The 24,303-nt window shown below is 39.8% G+C and overlaps 1 protein-coding gene across 5 annotated transcripts in view; it reads left to right on the forward strand.

Moving 5' to 3' along the window:
• DLGAP1 (DLG associated protein 1) overlaps nt 1-24,303 on the forward strand; it is a 698,746-nt gene that overhangs the window by 249,991 nt on the left and 424,452 nt on the right. For all 5 annotated transcript variants that reach the window (XM_090039737.1, XM_090039733.1, XM_090039735.1 and 2 more), the window contains one exon: nt 16,717-16,824. The gene's annotated coding sequence lies outside the window, so the exon portion shown is untranslated. The remainder of the gene's footprint in view (nt 1-16,716; nt 16,825-24,303) is intronic.

Raw genomic sequence — 24,303 nt, forward strand, 5'->3', positions numbered from 1 at the left:
TCAGGACTAGCCTTTCTCCCACCTCACTTCTGTGTAGCGGACTTGGGCCTATCAACTGGATCCAGCCCATCAAGCCTGTGGGGCAAAAAGATTGAGCACCACTGACTTAGAAGTCAGTGGTGCTCAAGGTTCATGGTAACAAGGTGATCAGGAATAACCAACATATATTTGTTAAGAATAAACCATTCTTGCCCAGCCTGATTTTGCTTTTACAACAAAGTGTGACATGGCTGTGGATGGAAGGAAGGGAGCAGTGGATGTGATATACTTGATTTTATCAAGATTTCTGACACTTTCTCCCATGATATTCTCATAAGTATTCTTAAAAAATCAGTCTGCATGAAACTACTATAAGGTGAGGGCATAACTGAGCACAATGGTCCAGTTTAAGAATGGTCAGTGGCTTGATGTCTAACTGGAAGGAGATATTGAGTGGGGTGCCCCAGAGGTTTGTCCTGGATTTGGTACTATTTAATCTCCTTGTTGATGATTTGGAAGGTGGGTTCATGTGCACAGTTGAGTTAGTAAATTTGGAGGTGGACATCACACTGGGTGGAATTGCAGATACTCCTGCATTAGGATTCCAAATCACCTTAAACTGGAGAAATGTTTGAAATAAATTGAACAAGGACATTGTAGAGCTCTACGTTTGGGTGAAGTGATTGCATGTCCAACTGAAAAGTGCAGAATGATTGGTTAGACTGCAGGACTGCCGGGAAAAAAAAAAAACTTCAGGGACTGTAAGAAGAATCTGACTCAACACTATTCTTCTGTTGCAAAAAAGCTGGGAACATACTGAGCTGTATTAAAATGGGTGCAACTGGCAAATCAAGGGAAGTGATTTTTCCATTTTGTTCAGCATTGATGAAGCCTTGTCTGGAGTCCTGTGTTCAGTTTTGGGCACTATGCTTCATGAACAATGTCAGCAAATTAGAAAGAGTCCAGTGAAGAGCCACAAAAACCACTAGAGATCTAGGAAGTAAGACTTACAAGAAACAGTTGAAAGAGTTGGAATTATTTAGTCTGAAGAAAAGACTAAAGGGCGATTAAATAACAATATGCCACTTGGACTAACTAGGTGAGCTCTTGAGGCCCTATTTTTCAATGATTCTGTAAGTTATTGCTTTTAGTTTATATAGAATAATGCTTTTATCCTGATCACCTCCTGATGCTTAAAAAGATTTTCCCTTCAGACTTTTCTTATTTTGAATTGCAGTTAGCAGATTTAAACACACTTTTAAATCATTAAACTATGTTAGACGATGGAGACCTAATTCTTTCTTAAAGTTGCCTTTAGCTTTACTGTAAACTTTTTATAGTACTCTAGTATTTGTGTTCTTCTGTTCTGAAAATAGACCTAGTAGAATAAATTAAGCTTATTTTTTAGCGTTTTCACACATTGAAACTTGCTACATATTACAATGACCACAGTTTAGCTAGGTTTTCTTTTATTGTGACTGTTTAGGAACAAGTTTCTCTTTTATAACTGTATACAAGGTTCTCATTGATACATGTTCATCCAAAAAAGAACTACCCTTCTTTATATTAGTATATGTCCAAGTAAAGTTTTGGATTTATCAGTACTTGCCAATTGCTTTGAAATCTTCAACAACCCTAAATCTATGAGTCAATTAATTTGCGTATATGGCTGTTTTGTCGTGCAGCAGCAGTACATGTGTGGGTGAGTTTGGGCTATTGTTTTTTTAAAAAATAATCCAGGCACATGGATTATTTAAAAAATGTGCACAGTTAAGTTAGATGTGCATCTGCAAATAGATGACTGTTTGCAGATCTTATTAGCAGAACTGCAGCTAAAAATCCTTACTTTCAATTCTCTTACTATGGGAGGCCAGCTATCAAAATATTTGACAAATGACCAAAGTATAAGGTGTATGTTTTGTCATGTGTTCCACCGTAATCTTTAGATTAAAAGAGGTTTTTTCCTTTTAAACACACTATAAAATTAAAGGACATTTTAAAGTAATAAAATCATAAATCATAAAACAAAAGCATCTTAGAAAAGCAAATTCGGTCACATACCACCGTAAAATTAACCTTTCTCCTGCTACCTGTAGTATTTAAACACTGGATCTTCAGATACCAGCACAGAGCTATACCTATACAGGAATAAAAGTATCCATTGTATGCAGGACTTTGAGTTACTCACTAGAAAAAAAAATCAATATTTTGCTAGACAACACACTAGAACAGGTGTAGGCACCCCCAGCACAGGTACGAGAGTGTGGAATGCAAAGGCATTTTGCTTGGCACGCACATCTTGGGGCAGATGGTGTGGAAGGGGCTGGGGCTGCACTACTACAATAAGGATCAGGCCCCTTGTGGCTCCCCCTCCATCTGCCTCTGGCACACCAACTTCTTACAAGTTGAGGTTGCCGGTGTTTTTGGTACTCTGCCCAAAAGCATTGCCAACCTCTGCACTAGAACATCGAAGATCAGGTATCAAAGGTTCTGTCCCAGACTGGCAAGAGCATGAGGCGGTGACCAAATATAGGCTTGCCAAAGTGTCCTATCCAGCATTTGCAAAATCAAAGATGGCATTTCTGAGTGGATAAGAAATGGATTTGAGGCTTCAGATCTTTTGGCTATTCTGCTTGATACAGAATTAGTGTTGGTGTGTGTGATTCCTCGTACAAGAATAGGAGGGCTGCAGTAGTGGTATGCAGTCTCTGCCCAAATGCCAAGCTCCATGGTTAGTTCAGTTGTAAGGCTTATTTCACAGGCACTGCAAGCACTGGATATTAGTCATGACATATCAGACTCAGCTTTCTTTTAAAAAACAAATGTTTCTAGCCCTTGTGATTTCAAAGAAAACTTAAAAATACAACTCGAGTCTAATGGTCCATTCTCTCTGATGGGAAATGGAACAGGCAGCCTAATTTGGCACAATGCTTCCCGAACTTTTCCTCAGCATGGCCCCTCACTCCCAACCCACAGCTCCCCACCCTGGCAATCCCATCTGCTCATGTTACCACACCATTTAGGGTCACAACCCACAGTTTGGAAACCATTGATTTAGCAAGTCAGTTTCTGATTGCCTTAGAACATGTATCTGACTATTTTCCAGTAGTAGAACACATCTTTGATTGTAAGTATGTAGGAGCTGTAAAGTGGCATACTGTTGAAACAGAGGAGCAGAAGCAAAGAAAAAGGTCTTCAGTCTGCCTTAGACCTGTTTATGTGTAACTTCTACCAATGTTAATTGGAGAAATATTTATGTATTGAAGAGAAAATAGCTGCTCACGACTTTCTGAAATCCCACAAACATTATGTTTATTATACAAGCATTGAGCTATTAAACTTCTATTGAAGAAAATAACAGAAAAGTCACTTCTCCTAACAAAACAGTGGAACTCTGCCCATGTGCTGCTTCACGTGCTCAGAAAACTAAATAAACCTATTGTAGGAAAGAACGCCTGTGGGATTCATAATAACAAAAGGCAAGTATATTAATTATCTATCAATAACAACACAAAAGATGTACAAAAGAAAAGATACTTGCCTTAATGACATGTACAATATTAAATATTATAGAAATAAATTGAGATTATTATACTCTCCTGCCCAGGCAGGGGGTCGGACTTGAAGAGCTACAAGGTCCCTTCCGACCCTACGGTCTATGATTCTGTGATTATATAAAGGATACACAATATGATGGAGAAATTAATCTGATTTATCTTTTCTTGTTCTGTAAACTTGTCATACCTTTATGTTAGGCATGTGTTAGTACTAGCTGGTTGGTTAATTAATTTTTTTTCCCTTGACTTCAACTATGGTTTTTTGGAAGTGTTTCATTTCTACTTGGAAAAAACATATATTGTTCATATTATACCATCTTGTAAATATGACATTTGTTATACATCACATAACATAATCTTGTCTTTTTTCTGCTTGCAAGTGTTTCCACGGTCCCCAAATACATTTTTATTCTTAAAGCAATGCATTTTATCTGTTTTTTAACTTCTTCATACAGCCTGTCCATTTTCCCCACCATTTTCCCCATCAGCGAGAAGAAATCTGTTCAGTTTGCATCATCCATTTATGCATGATCTTATTCTCAGTTAGTGATAAATTTACTGTCTTTCCTCTACTATTCAGCTCTTCGGTCATTCTGACAGCAGTAGCCAATGTTCCAGTTGAAAAGGGTTCATCAGGTCATCAGAAGTGCCTACTAAAGCACCTTTACACCATCAAACTGACTTAAATATCACTGTATCATATTAATTTATGAGATGGTCTACAATAGTGTCCAGCTAAACTCATAATAATATAAAGAAGGATGCTGTCACACTGGTTAGTGGAATTATTGCTGCTAGATTACAATCTAGTGACACAGCCATTTTTCTCTACTGTTTTGCTTCTTTTCTGCCATATGTTCTCTTAAATAAAAGCACTTGGGTAACAGTTTTTTGGTCTTCCATTCATATCTTCTCATTTTCCATTTCTTATAGCTGATGCAATGCCTGCTTCTTGTTTCCTCTCTGTGATTATTTCCTAGTTCATTGTTCCTGATAAACAGGGATCCTGGTTTTCTCTGATTCAAAAAAATCCCCAATTTTTGGATTAAAAAAGTAACCCAAAATCCACATTTTCCTGTGATTAAAATGAAGCACCACTAATATATATGCAGGGTCTTCATAAAGTCCTTGTGAACTTTTAAACTTTAATAACTTAGGTTGTAGGTATGAGAGAAACAATCTGTATACGGCATTTAAAAGCAAATTTATTAAAGTTTTAGGACAACTAGAGTGCACAATGCTAGACTTCAACATAACCACCATCCGTCATGATACAGTGTCCAATCTGATTTTCCAACTCCTTGAAAACGTTTTCCCAGGTGCTCTTGAGTTACTGCACTAATTGCATTGGTGATGCTAGCCCTAAGTTCCGCCAAAGAATGTGGTTCTGATAAGTAAACTACACTTTTAACATGTCCCTGTAAAAAGAAGCAATAGGTCAGGTGAACCAGGTGGCCAAGCAATTGGTCCACCTAAGCCTATCCACTCCTCTGGGAAAATGTCATTTAGGAACTGTCGTACATTCAGAGTGGCACAGAGCTCCATCTTATTTAAGAAAAAAATCGTTATTACTTATGAAGTCTAGCATTGTGTACTCTAATTGTCCTAAAACTTTAATAAATTTGCTTTTAAGTGCCATTCACAGATTGTTTCTATCATTTTTACAACCTAAATTATTAAAGTTTAAAAATGTACAGGGACTTTATGAAGGCCCTGTATAGTGGTGTTTCATTTTGATCAGAGAAATGTGGATTTTGGGTTACTTTTTTAAATTGAAAAATTGGATATTTTTTTTTTATCAGACGCAGCCAGGATCCCTGATAAAAAAAAACAAGCTCCTCAAGCAATATAAGATAATTTTTCCAGTAATGTATTAATGTATTTATTCAGTTTCAAGATGAGACTTTTTCTCCATTTAACATGTTCTCATTTAACATAGGGAGAAAAAAGCCCCCAGAATCCTTTGTCTTGGCACAAGGCAGCAGGGGGACAAGGAAGGAACAGCTTCTTTGGCTCTGGCTCCAGCCCTGCCACTTTTGCCCCCTTACTGCCTCACAGACTCTTTCCCTTACCGTCTCTACTCTCCCATGTCTTCTTTTCTCCCATAGCCTCAGATCTGCCTGCCCCCTTTCCATCCTCCCCCTGCCCCCACCGCTGTGCTCCCTGCCTGTCTCCTCCCCCATCACCACTTATCCTTACACCATCTCTAGTTTTGGTAGGCTACCCTCCTGCAGCCTGGGGCACAGAACATATATTTGCTCTGGCCCTATATTCATAGGGGACAGACCCAGAGCTAGACCCAGAGATGAAGCATGGGTAAGTGGCAGTGTGGCAGGGGGGAGGGGAGAGGCAGGGAAAAGGCTGCAGAGTGGGGCAAGACAGAAGGATGGAGAACCCAAGGCTGCTGGGGGATCCGAGGCAGAGGCAGTTTAGGGCAAGCAGTAGGGGGGCAAGTGGTGAGGGCAGACAGATGCCAGGGTGTAGGGGGGAGCAAGAGGCATGAGTCAAGCCCCACTACTTGCTCCCTTATGATCTGCCCCCCCACCACTTCCCCTACCATTTGCCCTACATCCGCCTCCCCGCCCCCCCATGCCTCCTTGCCTTCCTTCCTACTATTTCCCCCCTGCCTGGGCCCATACTGCCCCCCTCCACTGCATGGCATCCACCACTGCTTTCCCCACTGAAGTGGTGAGGGGGACAAATTGAAGATGATCCTCCAATAATTGTATATTTTGTACATGGAAAATTTTAACAAATGTATACCTTCTTCATATATAAAATCTAATTATTAGTAGATCATCTTAAGTTCAGGATCATCTTGGATTCAAGTAAGTATGGGGGGTATATTATTCATGAACAAATTGCAGTTGTGCTTGTACATTACATAAATATTATTAGTTAGCACATATACTGCTTTACATTTTCTAAGCACTCTGCCAGCTAACTAATCATGCTGTTATTAATGTAATTAATCAAGCAATTACAGTGTTATTGCCTCTGCATTGGTATAGTACAAAAAATTCTTGTTTACCAGTACATTGTAAAGCCTAATCAGAAACAGTATATAAATAAAATAAGTTATAATTAAAAGATTTCTTCATTTTTCTTTGATGGGGCAGTTTTAATTATTAAAAAATGGCTCCTCTCTTTCCTAGCAGGGCAGTCCTAGAACATCGTGTGAAACAAGTGCCCATCTTCCCTTTGTAACCTTCTCTGTTGGTTTACCCATGTCCTGGAAAGCTTTTTTAACACTGTGCTTGCAGCCAGTTTTGAAATACAATACAGATTCCTAAACCTGATGTGTTTAAAAAAATTCAGTGAAGCTAATCCAGTCACTGGTGCAGTGGATGTTTCCAGTATTTTTGCTAGCTAGTGCTGCTTGTATCATGGACCCCAGCTAGAGACAGGCATTCAAAAATCCTGATCCTGAATTAATTCAATTTCTGCAGGTTAGTCTAACCTGGCTAGGATGAACTGGTTTGTAATCACATAGATATCCCCTCAGGACTAAAGAAATGCAGGCACATGCCTGCAGCAGCTCAGACTAGAAGCTGGGGGGCACTATAGAGCAGCCCTACCTTTCCTTTCAAAGTGCTGAGTGGGCACATGGCCAGGCCCTGGCAGGATACTCTGGTTGTGGGTGGTCCCCCCTCCCCTCGCTGGTCAGTATGGGAACCAGCAGGGATTTACCCAGTATTTAGTTGTACAGCAGGGAGTTGCACAACATTTATCACTCCATCACCAAAACAAAAGGTTCTTGCATTAAGTCAAGCTCTTAACTTTTTCCAAGGAAGGAACGGAGGGACATTACCAGCTGACCTGTTAGCTCCAAAATGAGTAGAGCAGAGGGGCCAATCCTGCTGTGCTTGAGCAAACAGCAGAGCCCAACTCCGGGCTACAAAGCATCCTTGGATGCTGGGGGACTGTGATTTAACTTGAACCAGGAAAGGATCTGGGAAAGAAGTTCCATAAACTGGTTTGATCTAAATTCAGTTAAGTCTGATACTTACATTCAGTTAAGTCTGATACTACATTCAACCAGGGTTATCTCAAACCAGTTTCAGCCATCTTCAAGCTGGTTTACGTGCACTGAACATCTGTTCTGTTACAGGTTTAAACTAGTTCCTGATCACTTAAACTGGTTTATGTGTATTATCTGTCCGAGCCTTCAAAGATGTAATGAACCTATTGCTGGTAACCATTTTTTTCCATCACCACAGTGCCACATCCAAAACATTGTGCAGCATTTTGGAAACTTGATTTGTGAAGCCATAAAATGAGCAAAAAATGAACATTGTTTCTCTTTCTCTTCTCTGGACATTACCCACCAGTAGAAGAGTAGAATTTCAACTCTGACTCAATTCAGTGTTATCTGCAGGCATACATGTAAAATGACATTTTAATTTGCCAACAGCTGTGATCTGAATATGGAAATATAAGAACCTCACAAAGAGATAAGCAGGAGGAGATTGATTACTGGAGAATAATGAAATTAAATACATTTTAAAAATGTCTTTGTCTAATGACAAATATGCTTCTTGATGCTCTGAAAGATATTTATTTGCATGTATATATTATTGCGTGGGTTATTTATTACAAAAATTCACACTAGGTAAGTAAAGTATCCCGTAGTCTGCTGGTGCATAATTCTGATGTACAAGTGGAATGTTACTGCATCATCTCTTGTTCACTTCTCTAGTATACTTTTCAACCAGCTGTGAAATTAAAAAATTCTTCATGCAATAGTAGGATGCAGTTTGTTAGTTTGTATGTTATCAAAAACTATTTAAATGCATCTCATGCTATTTCAGCAGTAATTGAATACAGGCTTTCAAAGTTTTGGAGTGAAGAGAACACATCAATGATTACATGACTTTACTGTAACTGAGGAAAGGATGTAATAATCCATCCCAGGAAATAATATGGCTATGATTTCTGTGGTTGGTTGGTTGGTTTTATCTACCTAGTTACTCATAATTGATACTAATTTAATGAAGGTGCTTGTTGGTCAAGATGACTGTGAAAGCCTTTGTACTATACATAATCTTAGCAAGTCAAATTATAGTGTAAAGAAAATTTATGCTACATCCGTATAAAGTAATCTTAGGTCTAAGTTCCTTTTTACATTATTAAGCTAGCTAAAAAAGTTAATTATACCTCATTTCCTACAGGAAGACTATCATCCCTCTTAACTATTTTTTAAAGAAGAGATTTAAATCTCTTTCAAAATGCACAACTGAGATTCACAATTCGAAAGAGAATATTTAAAATTTGCAGAGAGTAATTAAAAAGAAATGTTAAAATAAGTCCAGCCACAATTTTATTTTTAATGACAAACTGCTACAATGTTTAAAGGATTATTTAAATACACTTACAAATTATAAGAAAAGTTATGTAGATTCATAAATTTTTAAAGGTATAGGGACCATGGTCTTGATTTAGTTCTAGATCCCGAATAATTCAGGCCATAAAATTTAAATCAACAATTGAATTCAACCAGTTCAGTCCTTGCACTGGCAAGAATTGTTTTCCCCTGCTCCCTATGTGAATAGTAACAAATCCTGTACTTTGGTTGGATTAGAACAGGGGCGGCCAACATGAAGGACAAATGCCACAGCTAGCATGGGTAGTCTCTGTCTGTGGCATGTGGCAGAGGACAGGCAACAGGATGGCAAATAAGAAAAAAGGAGAGCGGCAGATTGGGCAGAAGGAGGGGGTCATAGTGGCATTCCAGTATGGTGTGGGGCTAATTTGTGGCACACCTGCCAAAAAGGTTGCCTTCCAACACCCCAAACTTGACTTCATCTTTAGAAGAGCATCTAACCTCAATTTAAAAAGAGATAAATGAAATGATAATGAATTTACCATATCCCTTGGTAACCTGTTGTAATGATTGATTAGCCTTACTGTTAAAATTACCTTAGCTTTTTTTATTCTGAGTCTGATTCTTTTTTAACTTTGTCTTCCTGTAATATGAAATTTCAAGGTGTTTTGTTTACTTAAAAAACCCCAACCTTTTAAACTAGTTTTTCAGCCATAGAAACAGTAGAATCCAATAACTGATGTTTGATTATCAAACAGTTTGTATTAAGCTGTATTTTATTGTTGTTGTTTTTTAGAGTTTTGATGTGGGCTACCTAGAACCTATTTGAAATCCTTTTCCTCTGAAAAGCATTCTGGAACCAAATAAAAATGTACCTATGCTTCTCTTCTGACAGTATGAGCTAGTCTAAAGCTATGGTAATTACAATAGTTTTACATCAGTTGTGGCCTTGAACCAAAATTATCTTCATTATGTATTTATTTTTCTTTTGAGAGGTTAGAAACTATAATTTAGTTAAAGTTAATCTTGCTGAATACCAATGTCAATTCATGCTTCTGTCCTTAATTTAAAAAATGCTAATGACATGGGTACAGCTTGGTCAGATGAGCATGCCAAAAGTCGAAATTAGCACACATCTGGAAAACAAAATAAATACACACCAAAAAAAGTGCTGCCTTTACATTTCCTTTTAGTGTAAATTAATCTAAAATACCATCAATGTATATTGCATGTAAGTTGTATGAACGTCACACAAAATTATAAGATGGCTACAGTTTTAAGTCTTTATGAGCAAAAGATTAGGATGGCCAAAATGCTCACTCATTATATGTATCTATGTGTATATTATGTAAGTACCACACACAAATTTGCACAGTTTACTCCATACCATTATGTATTCTGTATAGATATTACAAGAAAGTTACATTAGAGAATTTGAAGCACATTATTTTTGTATCTTTCCATCTGTAAAATCAAGATACCATTGTATGTGCCAACTGTATGGACATCTAAAGAGAGATGGAAAATAGTTTAAAAAAACAAAAACAATCAAAAAACCAAAATAAAACAAAGCAATTTTCACATATGTCCATCTGCTTGAGTTAAGTGTGATGAGAAATCTTTACTAACAGCAGCAATTGGGACTATGCATGATTAAAATATAAAGTAGATAATAGAGGCAGTATTTTTCTTTTCTTAGTTTCTCCTATGTTACTCTTACACTAGAAGTTGGCTCTCCTCCCCTATGGTGGTGGTTTTTTTGTTTCAGGACTGGGGAGTTGTTCAAACTTTAAAATGCTGCTCCCCAAAAGTGTCATATTTTAAGTTTTGTTTTTTATTTCTGTTGAGAAGAGTATGTTTTTATGACATCTTATTCTACTTTTCTGCTCAGCTCCAGTTGGATTGCAGTTCTTGTATTTCACTTTAGGCTCATGGAAACCTTTTTATTTTGGAATATTTTAGAAATATTTACTTTTTAATTCCTTCCTTCCTTCCTTCCTTCCTTCTTCATCAAAGAACAAATTAAACCTGTCTTTAGTTCAGAAATAAAAATTAGTTGAACATACAGGGATATCTGCTGTGTGCAATATAATAGACCCTGATTCTACCAGCTCATTAAAATTATGCGTTACCCTTTGGAGCTAGGGTTTCCTTTGGTTAACTAACTAGTAGAGTTCATCTGCTTTTAGAACTTCTATAGGTTTTTATGAAGGAATATTTTACAGCCTGTTCTTGCTTGCCAGCTGACAGCAGAGTAAAACCTTTGTTTTGATTTCTCCCTTATGTTATGTATAGAGTAAACTCAGTTTCACGTGTAATAAATATTTATGAGGCCAGACAGAATAATACAGTTGCCATGGAAAAACCAGGCAAAGAGAAGTATGTGCTATGGAAACACTATCCTATTATGGCAGGAATACATTTAAAAAATGTGAATGAATGAAATTATATATAATCTTTTTTTCTGTGAATGTGTAAACAGATACCAGGGTACGTCATCACTGGAATATATTGTTAGTAAGTGACAAGTGCTGTCAGCATAATTTAGGCACATTTCTTTCCTTGCAGACTGCACAACTGAAATCTTGAGTGATTCAGAGTTTTAAAATTTCTTTCATAGGTGTGCTAGGCAGTGAAATCAGTAGGTTTTCTTAAGATATGAATCACTTTAGCTACAGGAACAACTGGTTGCCCATAATGATGGTATATTGACTTCCTAAAATAGCATAATTAAAGTGTTCAGCAAAGAGTGATTTTTAATCTTCATGGATTTGGATCTTTTAACTTTAGGTTAGCTCCTATTCAATTTAAAGTAAAAATAGTCTTCAGCATATATGTATAATTGGTGGCAAATTGTGACAGAAGATGCATGTAGTTCAGGTTAGTAATGCAATGCCATGGTTGTCATGGGGAAAAATAATCAGTTTGCTTTAACTTGGAACAAAATCTATCTGCATTATTAATTCTGTACTTTAGTGGCTGTGCTGTAGACTGAAGTATTACATTAATATTTTCTGTGAATGAATTAGTTGAATTGACAGAAAATTTAAGTAGGAGCTTTCACATTATTTACTCAGTTATATTTGTACTTTATTGTGGCTTGGCATGCAGTATAATTTTTAATTGTCAGAGGGAGACTTAATTGACAGATGAAAAGTAGGAGAAACAGAATAACAGTGATTGTAATAGTGCTGTCTCTTCTTTGTAGAAAAATGGTTGACTTTTTATTGTTGTTCCATTTATAGTATTTCCATTATAGCCAAAGTAGCAGGATACCTACTGGTAATTGAATACATTCTCTTTTCCCAGTAGTTGCTACCCAGTATCAATTGGGATTGCTATTTTTTCATAAATAAGTACTTGGGATTAAAAAAATCTGATCTGGTAAAATTTTAGAGGTTAAAATTGTTGTTAGCTCTCTTTCTGTAAAATTATGTTCTTAAAAAAGAACTGCTTTTTAATATATGGAAATATCTATAGTGTACAATATCCTGGATCTACCAGCTCATTAAAATTGTGTTATCCCTCTGGAGTTAGGGTTTTCTTTGGCTAATATCTTTTTCATAGACAAAAACAGCCATATACTTCATTGTTATTTTATTTTATATTAATAAAAACAACACTGGACAAAATTGTCTCTAATCACAACATTAAGTTTGAATCTCTTATTTCATTTCTCTTGTCAGCTCAAAAAAGCAGGAGAGAATTGTCCTTAAAATGTAAAGTTACAGTACACAAAAAGGAGAACTTGACAGTATAACAATTCAGTTGCAGTACATATTTTTCTGCTGAATTAGCTTAACAATCATGGTAGCGCTGTGAACTGACGTTCTCTTAGGGTCTCCTGTCAGTGTCCTTCTACACAAAATTAAAGAGGCCCATATACTGATTGGTAATACCTAAGAAGTCTATGGGCCAATGAGAAGCAAAGCGCTGCTCGACCTGGTACTGGCTACGGGGGACGACCTAATCGGTGACCTAGTAATCGATGGGAAGCTGGGTGACAGCGACCACAAGCTGATCACCTTCACCATCCACCGTAAAGCTGGCAAGTCAGTCAGCAACACAGAAGTCCTTGACTTCAGAAAAGCCAACTTTGACAAGCTCAAGAGGCTTGTCGGTCAGGCCCTTAGGGACCATGACCCCAGGGAGTTCGAGAAGAGTGGTTGTTCCTCAAGGAAGCGATCCTCAATGCACAAGTTAAATCTATTCCAACACGGAGGAAAGGCAGCAAGAAGGCACAACAGCCCTCCTGGCTCTCCAGGGACCTAGTGGACCTCCTGCGGCTAAAAAGGAAAGCCTACAAAGGATGGAGGATGGGATTCACCTCCAAGGAGGATTACTCCGCGCTGGTCCGGTCCTGCAGGGAGCAAACCAGGAAAGCCAAGGCTGCAACTGAACTCCAACTAGCTTCAAGCATCAAGGACAACAAAAAGTCCTTTTTCAGATATGTTAGGAGCCGGAGGAAAAGCAAGGGCAATGTTGGACCCCTGCTAAACCAGATGGGGCTGGACAACTGATGCCCAGGAAAAAGCCAACCTATTAAATAGGTACTTTGCTTCAGTCTTTCATCAGTCCCATGGGACGCCCATACCTGCTATGGGACAGGGAGATCCGGGTGATGGGGATCCCCTACCCTCCATAAATGCTGACCTTGTGAAGGAACACCTTGAGAAGCTGGATACCTTCAAGTCAGCCGGCCCTGACAATCTGCACCCCCGGGTACTCAAGGAGCTGGCGAGCGTCATAGCCCAGCCCCTGGCACAGATCTCTGAAAACTCCTGGCACTCTGGTGTAGTGCCCAAAGACTGGAAGAAGGCCAATGTGGTGCCGATTTTCAAGAAAGGGAGGAGAGTGGATCCGGCTAACTACAGGCCCATTAGCCTGACTTCTATCCTGGGGAAGATCTTAGAAAAGTTTATTAAGGAGGCCATCCTTGAGGGACTGGCCCAGGCTAACATCCTAAGGGATAGCCAGCACGGATTTGTTGTGGGTAGGTCTTGTTTGACCAATCTCATTTCCTTCTATGACTGGGTGACCTATCACCTGGACGAGGGAGAAGAGATTGATGTCATATATCTTGACTTCAAAAAAGTTTTTGATCTGGTATCCCATGATCACCTCTTGGCCAAACTGGCCAGTTGCGGCCTTGGCTCCACCACAATCCGCTGGCTGGGAAATTGGCTCCGTGGTCAGACCCAGAGGGTTGTAATTGATGGCAGTCACTCATCGTGGTGCCCTGTGACCAGTGGGGTCCCTCAAGGCTCTGTCCTTGGACCCATACTGTTAAACATCTTCATTAATGAAATGGACGTTGGAGTCAGGAGTGGACTGGCCAAGCTTGCCGATGACACCAAACTTTGGGGCAAAGCATCCACGCCAGAAGATAGGCGGGTGATTCAGGCTGACCTGGACAAGCTCAGCAAATGGGCAGACAAGAACCTGATGGTGTTTAACACCGAAAAATGCAAGGTTCTCCACTTTGGGAGGAAAAGCCTGCAGCATCCTTATAGGCTCGGCAGTGCTACGTTGGTTAGCACTGCAGAAGAAAGAGACTTGGGGGTCATCATTGACCACAAGATGAACATGAGCCTGCAATGCAATGCTGCGGCTAATAAAGCGACCAAAATGCTGGCTTGCATCCATAGATGCTTCTCAAGCAAATCCCGGGACATCATTCTCCCCTTGTACTCGGCCTTGGTGAGGCCGCAGCTGGAGTACTGCGTCCGGTTTTGGGCCCCACAATTCAAAAAGGATGTGGAGAAGCTTGAGAGAGTCCAGAGAGAGAGCCACGCGCATGATCAGACGTCAGGAAAACAGATCTTATGATGATAGGCTGAGAGCCATGGGACTCTTTAGCCTGGAAAAGCGTAGGCTCAGGGGTGATCTGATGGCCACCTATAAGTTTATCAGGGGTGACCACCAGGATCTGGGGGAACGTTTGTTCACCAGAGCGCCCCAAGGGATGACGAGGTCGAACGGTCACAAACTCCTGCAAGACCGTTTCAGGCTGGACATAAGGAAGAATTTCTTTACTGTCCGAGCTCCCAAGGTCTAGAACAGTCTGCCAGTGGAGGTGGTTCAAGCACCTACATTGAACACCTTCAAGAGTAAATTGGATGCTTATCTTGCTGGGATCCTATGACCCCAGCTGACTTCCTGCCCTTTGGGCAGGGGGCTGGACTCGATGATCTCCCGAGGTCCCTTCCAGCCCTGATGTCTATGAAATCTAAAACTGTTTTTAAATTTTCTGCCTTTTGTTAATAGGCACCAAACAATGATAGGATGATGTGACAGAGATTTTGGTTACCAGCGTGTGTTGAAATCAGACTAATGCCTCAGAGTTTTAAGATACCATAAGAACGAATTCAAGTTCAAATTCTTCTGAGTAGCAGGAGGAGGAGTTAGTATGGGTACTAGTTGAACTACACTGGAGTATGCCTACTAATACATGGAGATAGGTAACAAAGATGTATTTTTCTAACAAAAGGAGACAGAGAGAGAGAGGCAGGGGTATGGGGAGGGTGAGAGACAGAATATTCTTGTGTGTTAGAGATTAGGAGAAGAGAGATATCTGAAAACAATATGTTGAAGTTCAAAATGTTTAAAATGGCACTAATTCAGTTTATTCTGTTGACTTCAACAGGGTGCTGAGCACAGAATCAGTGAGAACTTCTGAAAAGAGGGTTGACTGTACTTAGAATATATGTAGCAGAATTTGGGCTGGGCTACACCCCCTCACCCCTCCCCGCAGTGGGATTAGGGCTGGGCTGCACCACTGTGACTGGATTGGGGCTGGGCCACACCCCAGCCCCTCTGGGGTTGCACTGGGGCCATACCCATCTTCCCCCCTCCCAGCACAGCCGATGGGGTTCTGCTGCAACCACCCCAGATGCCAGATTGGGACCACTGGCTGGATCTAGCCTATGGATGGCACTGCCCATCTGGCTTGTGGGTCAAAAAAGGTTGAGCACCACTGGGTTAGAGTGTTGTTGTAGTTATTATGGTCCAAGAAATAGGTGAGAAGCAAAGTTTTTCCTGGTGGTATTTCTAGACCAGCTATACAGTTGGGAGAGATATCAGGCAACCTGTTGAGACACAAAAGGTTTGAAGAAGGGCACTTCATGCCTGCAAGCTTGTCTAAAAATTTTTATAGTGGCACAGGTTGCAAGAGAACAGATGCCTTTGTATCTTGACAATAAATCGAGTCTGCTGGAACATGGTAATTACTCTGCTACAGCAGCTTCCCATGTCTTGTATATCATCATTCCCACGCCTCAGAAGGGCAGTGGGAGCACTTAGGATTTTACGAGTTACTTGTTTGATGATGGTGATGTTGAAGATATCCCATATTTAGCAACCTTCTGTTGGGTGATCTGTAAAATTGTTTTGATATTATTTCAATTATCTCTCAATTAGGAAAAAAAATACTTATATGACTGATGCCTGGTGAGGAGGAAAAAGTTACAGTAAAGAGAGAGGGGTAGGGGAAGGAAGGTAGTAGTCAATATGTCAGGTGTGGTTGGACAATTGAAAGCAAAACATATACATCTTTATATGGACTGGTTTTGTAAAGAAAGAGAAAAGTAGCTTGCCTGTATGTTGTCCAAGAAGAGAAGAACTGTGACATATAAATACTTCAATTTTTATTTATTTTGTATTTCTTGGAAGCAGAAAAAAAGATGTAGAATATAGTACCATGCAGAAATCTTATTTATGCTGCTTTGGTATAAAATTTTTGCCCACATTGCTACAGTGACTTTTAATAGTTGAATGCATATCTGCTTTTGAGGGGGTTGTTAATTTTCATGTGGTTCAGACTAGAAGATTAATTGTTCCATTTTGTTTACATTTCAGAACAGTCAAGCATCAAATATCACAACTGATGTGTGAATTCAAGACTGTGCTAAGCTCTCCTCCCTTTTAAGCCTTGACTCAAACTAAGATGGAAAACTGACAAAAGGGGTAAGCTCTTCCTTCTCTTTATATATGGTTTTTCCCTGCTTAGTCTCTTAATTTGTTCTTTCAGATGCTTTTCTGTAGCTCTGCATGTTTTAGACAAACAACCATAAAATCAGTTGACTCCATAATTAGGGGCCTTATTAATGGAGATGAAGCTGGCTTGGTGACTTGCTATATTTTGGTTGACTAAGTATTTATACTTGATGCTTTCCTGGTGGATCCAAGATTTAAGTGGGGTTCAGGAGCAAGAACTGGTACTGTAGGGGTAGCTGCACCTATACTCCTAACCTCTTCCCCCACACCAGGGTGGGCAGACCATACTGCAGGAGCAGCAGCAGGGACTTTTTTTAGTGTTCAAATGGGATAAAAATTTCCCCCTTTCTCTCAGCCTCCCTTCCCCGCTGTGCTTAGCAGCATGACCCCTTCCCACCCATTCCCTCCCGACCCACCTGTCTGCAGCTGACTTGGGGTAGGCAGATCCCCAGAGCCCTTCCTACTTACACCTTTGGGCCCACCTGCTGTTGCCACTGTCTCGGCCACTCCTGCCCCAGTGCAGCAGGGGTTGTGGGAAGTTGCACAGGAAGCTAGGCTTGGTCAGGATCAATGACAGTGTTCCTCCTCCCTGAGCATGCTTTCAGGCTGGCAAGGAACACCTGTGGGGACTGGACAAAGAAGAGGAATCCACTTACTTCCATTGTTTCTGCTGTCATCAGCTGAGCCTGGCTCCCTGCATAACTCAGCTGGAGTGGATCAGGAGCAGCTCTGGAGCTTCTTCTGCCCTGGGTCAGCAAGGAACAGCAGCAGCGGGTGGGGAAGCAGGGGAGGGGAGGAGAGGGGACATTCTGCTGAACACAGAGCAGCCGGTGGGGAGGTGGCAGTGGCATTCATATCTGCTTTGGGGACTTAAAAAAGAGACCCAGCTGTGGCTTTCATAGCATGGCCTGAAAGAGGGGTGTGACCGTGCCACTAAACCCATTCTGGTGGGTCTGCCTCTGCTTAGTGCTTGTCTCTGTATTTGTCTTGCAAGTGTTGGGTAGAGCCCTAATGGGCTGGACGTACTATGGCTATGGAGCCAGATTAGGAAGTTAAAGAGAGAGGACTGGCTTGGCCAGGAGTCTAAAGGAAGAGATCAGAGCAGAAAAGGGAGTGCAGGAAAAAACATGAGGGGAGGATGGTGTAAAGCTGAGGCATCTTGGTGAAAACATTGCAATGGCCTAAAAGAGCTCTGTATGTGAATGAACTTCTTGCTTCACAGTTTTTTTTTTTCCAGTGAAGGCCACAGACAAACAACACCTTATAGACCTCATATATATCTGGAAAATAAATAGGCCTTTAACAACTCTACCCTGTCTGGAACAAATGGTTTGATGGTAAAATGCAGCTTAACTTGATTTAGTCTAACACATTTCCTCTTTTTCCGATTGCAAAAATTATCCCAATATCACAACCCTGCAAAAACTTGGTATCAACTTTAGCAGAAGTGACAGAATTATTTCAGAGTACATACTGCTCACCATACCAATCCAGATGCATTACGTCAAAAGATGAGGCAAAGGAAGAAAAACTAGATTGTTCAGTATTAATTTAATGGAGGCAGCAGAATCAAGAAAGATTGCCATGTAACTTTGTTGATAATGCACACAGTAGACAGTGAAACTATTTCTAAAAAATTCTTCTTGGAACATTTGCTGGTAGTCCACTGAAGTAATTTTGCAATACACCTGTCTGCACATGCTTTTAGTTCACCTATGTATAACGAATCCCTAAGAAACCAAGGACTTTTAATTATGCTTGCATATATTTAATTATATTAGACCTGTAGGTGGGAACACATCAAAATTGGGTATGTGTCATGCTTTATTTCAGCACTGTTAGAGATTTCTTCAAGTCTACAGTAAGCTTAATTTATGAAAGGCACTCATATTCATCTCTGGGGCATTCTTTAGATGAATGATGATTGGTAATTATTTTTTTCTCCTTTATTGAACAAGGTCTAATATATTATCTCAAAGTAATTGAAAAAGTAACTTTCTGTTAATGGGCATATTAGTGTCCATTTTTAATGCTAATTTGTTCTCTTTAACAAATGGTACTGCCAGCGGATGCAATTATATTGCATTTTAGTAAATTTGAAAGAAAAGAAAATATAACTGCTATTGGCAGTTTTTCTGAAACTGTCAAAATTCATCCTTGATTAACAGTCTTAAAAATAAAACGTATGAGACTAGAGAACTTGAAACTAAGTCCTTTACCACTGACGTATGTCAGTTCATCTCTCCTTGCCTCAGTTTACCCATCTATAAAACAAGTCTTACTAACTGCAAGATTTAATATTTATGCAATATTTTTCACATTTTCAAATAAGTATAACATAACATTTCTATGTAACAGAACAATATGTCCTGGAATAAGAATTTTATTAATTGCTTATAAGTTTTTGATGACAGTTATAGTACAATTTGGCATTTAAACTTTTTCTTTTCCTGTTTCTCTGCTGTGGGGGTGGGCAGACAGTACAGGTAGTAGCAGGTACAGTTATGGAGGTTGCCAGACACTTTCCATAAGATATTGTTTTCAGTTTCATATTTTTCTTTCATTCTTTAAAGCAGACTTAGAATTTGGCAATGTCAGAAAAGGTGGTATAATCGAATCTCAGGATTGTATCCTAAATATACATGTGGTAACAGGCACCTTTTTTGTTTTCCCTGTGGAAATGCACTCATCTTTGACCACATTTTGCATGTTTGAAAATGTCTATCCAAACATTAGCAGTTTCAGTAAAGTTTGGCTTAGATAGCCTGGAGAGACAAGCAGATTAATGGCTTGATGTAATGAGGGTGGCAGTGGGTATCAGAGATAGAAACTGGTTGGGTATCATGGATGGGTAATAATTGCTGAGACAAGATTAAGAAAATTATCTGCAGATGAAAAATAAACTGAGGAGAATAGAAGGGAAACCGGATGGTACAGTTGCTGAACAAGCTTAATAAAGTATTGATAGTAATGCATTGTAAAACATGTTAATTAATTCATGGGTTTAACACATAAAGGTTGTAGTGTAATGTAAATCCTTATCAATCTGTGTTGATTAGATAGACCTTGTATTATTGGAGCTTGTACTAAGCTTCTCTCTTTCACATCAACAACTTTGTATTAGGGCTGTGCGAAGCTTTGGTTGCTGATTTGATTTGGGGGAGATTTGGCCCGATTTGGCAGCCAAATCTCTGAATCTGAATCGAATTGGGAGACCAATTAAAAAGGTCCAAATCAATCTGAAGCCTCTGAATCTATTTGGAAAAGATTCAGAGGAGATTTGGAGATTCCGGCAGTCCCCGCTCGCCCTCGCAGGGAGCTGGACCTGGACTGCATGCTGGTAAGTAGGGGGTGGAGGGAGGGTACCATGGGGGAATCCCCGCTAGGCCCCATCCCCTGCCTGCTCCTATAGGCCTCCTGAGTGCCTCCCGATCTCTGCCTGCTCTCCCAGCCATATCAATAGCTGCTACACCCAGCCCCAGTGTCCTGGTGCTTTAAAAAAAAAAGCCCTGCACTCAGCAGCTGCTGCAGCTGCCATTGGGCCCTCTGGGAACTCATGGCAGGGCCCCCCACCCATACAGCATGGGGCAGTTGGGTCAGCGGGGATTGCCTTCCCACCTGGCAGGGGCCAGCGAGTTTGGGGCTTTTTTTAAAGTGCCAGGATGCTGGGGGTGGGCGGGACAGCCATTGACAGGGCTGGAAGAGTGCGTGTGGGATGGGGAGATTTGTAGAGTCGGTTGATTCGACAGTGGCCAAATCTCTGAATCAGATTTGGCTGAATCGATTTGGGACAGTGATTCGAATCCCCAAGTCAGCCAAATCTGAATCCAAAGCAGATATTAGCTGCTTTGCACAGGCCTACTTTGTATGGCTGATCTCTTCATAGGAAATGGGTTGAATTGGGAGGAGTCAAATGCCATGGTGTGCAGCAAGCTAAATTCTCTAAAGATCCTATCTGCACTAAGCAAGTCTTGTTTCTTCATGGGAAAGAGGTACATAGACAAATTGCCTTGAGATAAAGGAGGGGTAGGGCTTCACAGAGCATCAGTTACTTTGCTACAGTGACCAGTGTGCAGAGGCATAATATCTGAATAATATGACTGGGGCAGACCTCTCTTGCCTTTCCCCATGAGGTAGTGCATGGAGCAGCAGCAATCAGTAGGCATGGGCAGCATGTGTCATAGAGTGAAGACCTCCTGGAGACTTGTAGTTCTTTGGAGTGTCAGTAGACTTCACTGCTGCTGGGGGAAACTTTCACCATATTTTTTTGCCACAGAAGCCCATGCTGAAAGGGCAAAAATTTGCTGATTTTGATAGCAAAAGGAGGGGTTGGGGTCAGTTTCTGCTCCCTCCCCCCCCCCCGGAACGGTGAACTCTACCACTGCTCTATAAAACTATGCTTCCCAGAATGCTTTGTAGTCCATGACATACATCACCCACTTGGCTGCAATAGGCAGTGAAAGCCATGAGGGGAGCAGGAGAGTAAAGTGCCCTCTCACTCCTTCTGGTGCCCCCTCCCTTTAAGTGGCATCCAGGGCATGCGCCCCTCTCGCTCATCCCATGTTACCTTGTTGCCTGTGTGTATCTTCTTACCATCCTATAAGTAAAAGCTGAAATGGGTTACATTTAATTTCTTGAAAGATGTACACAGGCACCTATCACAGAGTAGTTAACATGCTACTCCTATACCTCATGGAAGTTCTTCCTATGGCTGTGCCCTGTATTCTGATGTTCATGTGGACTGGACCTGTACCCTCCCCACAGTGTGAAAGAGTACAATCCAAATACAACTTGAATGAAACAACAGGGATTGAATTGGGGACCTCCCGATCTAACAACATGAACACCTACATCTTGGCCAAACTTCCAGGCTTAATATTTGGAGAATGTAGCAACTCAGATCATCAGTGCCTGGCACAGGGGAATCTGTAACCCTACTGTAACACCACAGTGGAGTACAGAACTATAGTCAAGGGCTCAATATAATATATATATACACATGTATGTATATCCGTGTCTGTGTGTGTGTGTGTTTAGATCTGAGTATTTCCCTCTAATGCTATAGCCTCTCTTTATTGAGTAGGAACAAAATAAAGGTCACTTAAGTGTGGCCAAGAGTTCTTCTTCTATTAGACTATGAGAGTAGGAATGTCATAGGGAAAACTTTTCAGAATATTGAGCTATTTGAAGAATAGACAGTATAGGGGGAAAAGAGCACAGCAAGAGAGAAGCTATTTTAATTATGAATTTATCAAGTTATTAGAGACTGAATTAACCCATATGGAAATAATCTAAGAGGAAATCTAAGTGGGAAATAATTCTGATAAAATAACATTAGTGTAATGAAATCTTCATGGGGACTTCATTGGTTAAATGAAAAACATTTAATGCTCAGATCTTAAGTTAATGTGAGAAATGAAGGAAGGCTGTGACTAAATTTAAATATTCCCATCAGGAAATAGAACATGCAAAAATTCATACAGTGTTTGAAGGCTTATGAAAAACCTACTTGTTTATGGCTAGTTTAGATGTATTTGCCTGCAGCAAAAGAAAGTGTAAGGGAATACAAAATCTCTTAACAAAAGCAGTACAACATGAAACTTTGCATAGTCAAAAAGGGATCTTATGACTAGAGTATCAATTCTGAAGGAAAGGTGCCATGGTTTATTTATGTGCCAAAATAGAGATACACAATTATTTTGCCAGTTATAGCAACAAGTATAATAAAGGGGGAGAGCATTGAAATGTTAGGGAGGTTGGGGGAGGAAAATTCATAGGAAGCAGGCTCTAATATATAATGGATAGAGACAGGGGTAGATCTATCATTTTGAAAAGCGGGGTACAGGTGGTGTGCTGCATCATCACATATAAAACAAGACATTTTTCTCCAGTTAAAAATAAACTAGAAGCTTTACCAATATGCTAGATGCCTAGGGCTATGTTATTTAAGATTGAAGGAAAAACAAATATAACTTCATTGGAATAAGCTAAAAAATCTTCAGGGCTGTGAAATAGGAGCTTCATTACCAGGAGCAGCTGAGAGACAGCAAAGCAAAGGATAGTTTTATTTGTGGAACATCAAGACCGTTAAAAAGAAGAGAGCGTTGTTAACACCTGTGGAATCAAGAATTTGGAAAGGATCAGGTATGTTATAATAATGAGCCACGAAATCAATTGACTCCCTCAGCACTGCCTGACTAGAAATGCTGCTGCCACAGCTAGGCAGTTACTTTTAAACTCTCGATGGAACAGAAATCAGAAAGGGTTGCAAGTGTACCAGTACTCCACCTGGATTCACCCCGGACACAGATGAATCCTCAGCCCACTCATGTCCCCTTTCTCTGTACATGAGAATGAATTATTTTTAGTTTCTGCTTCTCTTGACTTCAGAGAAGCAGACTATTAGAGTGAAGTAATATTTGATATCTAGTATGATCCAACCATGCCATAGTCTGGTACAGACTGAGCTTGAGGAAGGGTAACAAAGGATCTAGAGGATAAATAATTACCAGTTAAAATATATGGCCTTAAGTACAAGAAGAAATAAAAAGTGATTCTGCTAATAATGCTAATGTGGAACTTGTAGAACTGTTAAAAAAATTGATAAATGATGCCTCAGGTAAAATTCACATGAGAGGGTCCAAGAAGCTCAGATACCTAGTGAAACAAAAATATAAAGAAGCATGGCTTTGACAAAATATTCTAAAGTTTAAGAACTTTCAGGTGCTCTCTGAATATTGGAAAAATATGGAGCACACTTTATTGTAGTATTTCTGAATGGGGAAACAAAGCCCATGAATTTGTAACATACGAGCTTTGAATGGGAAAAAAAGAAAAACAAGCTGTTTTGTAACCTGCGAAAACATGAGAGATAAAATACCGTACGAGTAACTTCAGATGTTCCAAAATTCTATTCCCAACCCAGAACAAACCCAGAGACTTAATCTTTAAAGAAAATATGTCCTGACACAAAAACAAGGTTACAGAAATGACCTAATGGAATATAAAACATTCAAAATATAATTATGATTCCTTTGGAAAGCATTTTTTTTCAGCTAGCACTATGCTTTAATCCAATTGTCTACCTTTATGTAAACAGAAAAAAGCTTGTTTTGCATTTTTGACTCTGTGTCCAGCTTTAGGTGAGGAGTCATGAAGAACACTTCAATCTTGTGGGATCCAGTAGTAACTAAAACTAATCTTTATTTTGTTAATGTAAAGTATAATAACAATTTCCCCTCTTGCAACTGTTATAACTCCCTCAAAATGTATAACTATATAAGGCTAAGAGCCATAGCCAAATAAGATAAGTATAGCAACTTGTTAAAAACATGTAACATATAGCAACTTGTTAAAAACATGTAACATAGACAATTTAATAGATAAAGGCAGGGATCTGCAACTTAATGTTATGTAATTATTAACAAAATTAAACATTTCCATTCCATT

This window comes from Crocodylus siamensis, chromosome 3, assembly GCF_052110815.1.
Source record: "Crocodylus siamensis isolate JL-2025a chromosome 3, ASM5211081v1, whole genome shotgun sequence".
NCBI lineage: Eukaryota > Metazoa > Chordata > Crocodylia > Crocodylidae > Crocodylus > Crocodylus siamensis.